This window comes from Chrysochloris asiatica, unplaced genomic scaffold (assembly GCF_000296735.1).
Source record: "Chrysochloris asiatica unplaced genomic scaffold, ChrAsi1.0 scaffold00105, whole genome shotgun sequence".
NCBI lineage: Eukaryota > Metazoa > Chordata > Mammalia > Afrosoricida > Chrysochloridae > Chrysochloris > Chrysochloris asiatica.
Genome location: NW_006408623.1, coordinates 3,277,981 through 3,281,358, shown reverse-complemented (window position 1 = coordinate 3,281,358; position 3,378 = coordinate 3,277,981).

Below are 3,378 nucleotides of genomic sequence, written 5' to 3'. Positions count from 1 at the left end.
AAGATACATGGAGGGGACTGTAACCATGGCAATGAAATGATACATGATAGGATGAATGTAAAGCTAATGTTCTCCCATGTAAACTATCACATAATTCACAATAAAACACTTTTTTAAAAAGGTGTTACAGATGCCAGGGACCAGAATGGGTTGGATTCAAGATAATCGCTGGAAATATTGGTTATCTCAGATTTGGGGTTCAGAAGCTGGGAGTGGCCTTACTGGGCGGGGGGACTCAACCTCTTTAGAGGTTTCAGTCAAGTTCATGGCTCCACTGAGGCTGGAGAATGTGCTTCCAAACTCACAACAATGTTGCTCACCTGCAGGCCATTCATCGGATGCTGAGAGAGTGAGAGTTCGTCTTTCATAGCCTCATCTCGGCAGTGATACATCATCACTTCCGCCACAGGGGACTGGTCACGATTGGCACACAGTGGGAGGGACTGGCTACACAGGTGTGAACATAGGGAGACAGGTGGGGACCCAGGGAGTCTGCTTAGCACAAAGGGCAAAGAGCAGGAAGGGAGAGGAACACGAAATTCTGCTGTGGTTTGGGAGAGGGGGAGGCAGGCGGGAGGCGGGTCTAATTAGAGTATGACAGGTGTGTTGGAAGCCATGAGAACAGATGTTAGGGAGACTGGGGGCCACCCACCTACTAAGCCACTCCTCCTCCTCCAGTCCAGCTGCCCCCTTAGTTCTACTGAGAGTTGCAAATCGGTGCCTTTAACAGTGTTTCATCTCACTGGAAAATTACTTCAAGGGGGCTTCAAAAGGTTCATGGAAAAATGCCATTATCTTTTCATTCCATTTTCCCATGCATTTTTTGAAGCCCCCTCGTAAGGTTGTCTCCTCTGCTGGGAGGTGATTTAGGGAACAGAAACATGCTTACATGCCCACAGTGGCCCCAACACCCCACACCTACCATCGTATGAAGCACCTCCCTGGGCTTAGACAATACAAATGGACTAGTGCTGGTAGGAAGGAGCTCTGATAGCGTAGCGGTTACGAATTGGGCTGTGAACCACAAGGTCAGCAGTTTGAAACTACCAGCTGCTCCGCTGGAGAAAGATGAGGCATTCTGCTCCCATAAAGATTAACAGCCTTGGAAACCCTGTACAGGGTCGCTATGAGTCAGAACCGACTCCACAGCACATAACAACAACAACAACTGCTGGTAGGCGCCCCATGGACAGCCTTGAGAAAAGACAGCACTCTTTCTTCCCCGACTTGTAATTAAGTTGCATTACAGATTATGAGTCTACTTCAGGGACAGCAATGAGACTGTATCAACATAAAATACAGACTAAACAAAGCCTGTCTCTGGATAAGATACAAGGAAGGTTCACAATATTTCCTGTGTAACGTTCCTTCTAAGAGTTGTTAACTTAAAACACCATAAGACAACAGACAAATCCAGCTTGGTAACACAGGAACATTCTACAAGATCACTGGTCCACCATCTTTAAATTGTCAATGTCATGAAAGACACACACACACAAAGGTGGGAGACTGTTCTAGATAAAAGGAAACCAAAGAAACAATAAATGCAGTAGTTAATCCTTAACCGGGTCCAGAATTGTGGAAAAAGGATTTAAAAAAAAGAAGCCATTAGCAGTTATTAAGATAATCGAAGAAGTATGAATAGGAACCATATTAGAGACGCTTCCCGAATCAATGTTAAGTGATGGGCTGGTGGGGGTGGAGGAAGAGCATGGTATTGTAATTTGAGTTTGAGGAAACTGTTCCAGGAAATGTTCTTGTTCTTAGGAGAAACACGCTGAAGAATTTAGGAAAAAAGCATTAAGTGTGTGCTTTTGTAATAGATCAGCAAGAAAGTCTGAGTGTGTGTGTAGAGAGAGAGAGGAGAGCACTCCCCACACCCAACCCCACTGCCATGGGGTTCAGATAGACACACAGAGTCAAACTGCCCCACACGATTCCCGAGGGGGTAATGTTTTACAAAAGCAGACTGCAAAATCTTTCTCTCCTGGAACGACTGGTGGGTTTGAACTTGTGGTTGGCAGCTAAGCATTTTAACCACTGCCTCACCAACACCCCTGGAAAGAGCTCTAGTTTGGCAAATGTTAACAACTAGAGAATCTAGTTCATTGTATGCCTCTTCGGACTTTTCCAGAGCTCTAGAATTTCTCAAGGAGTCAAGGTATGGTGCTGTGGGATAAAGCACTGGACTGAAGGATTGATTTGAACCACAAGCGGGCAGTCCAAACTCACCAGCCGCTCCTTGGAAACCCCCTATACAGGGTTGCTATGAGCTGGAACTGACTTGATGGCACTTAACAACAACAAAACCAAACTGACTACTCTCAAGTCAGTTCCAACTCATTGTTGTGGTTAGGTGCCGGTGAGTTGGTTCAAACTCATAGTGACCCTGTGCACAATACAACAAAACACTGCCTGGTCATGTGCCAACCTCACAATTGTGGTTACACCTGAGCCCACTGCTGCTGTCACTGTGCCCCAGTCCATCTCATTGGGGGCCTTCCTCTTTTTCCCTGACCCTCCACTTTACCAAGCATGATGTCCTTCTCCAGGGACTGGTCCCTCCTGATAACATGTCCAAAGTACGAGAGACACATAACAACCTTAAGTAGGGTTTCTGGGACTGTAAATCTTTACAGGAGCAAAGCGCCTCATCTTTGTCCCAACAAAAAATTCATGGGAAAATTTAATTAAAATTGAATAGAATTTTCCCATGACCTTTTTGAAGCCCCCTTGTGTAGGTGCATATAGGTGTATATATGTACATATATATGTTGTTGTTACATGCCATTGAGTCATTGCCAAATCATAGTGGCCCTGTAAAGAGTTTCTGAGGAGTGGCTGGTGGGTTTGAACCTCCGACCTGCAGCTAGCAGCTCAGTGCTTGATCTACAGTGCCACACCATCCATATATATGATGTCCTGTTGTTTTGTCCCCCACGGCCCAGCCACATCCATGTTTCCTGCAGCTTCATCACCAACAGGACAAGGAGCACATTCTGCTCCTGTCTCACCTCATCACTGATAGACAGCAGCCACCACCGGCCAAACCTACCCCCAACTGTGCTCCATGGAGAGACACCTGAGCACACATGCACTCTCTCTATCACACTCACCAGGAGACAGGTAGTGAGTACCTAATAACACACCAGCATGCAACTATCAACAAAATAGAAATACAAATGCAACACGACTTCTCGGAGAAAACAGACCATTTCACTTCACACAAAGAAACAAGACAGAATGGCTCAAACAAGTGGCCAAAATACAGAGCCAGAAGACCTTCCTGAGGACAAAACCTGATGTGGAATACAAAGCAACGATATTTAGGGTCTTCCAATGAATTGGAAGAAAGATTGAGAAAGATGCAGACAAAAC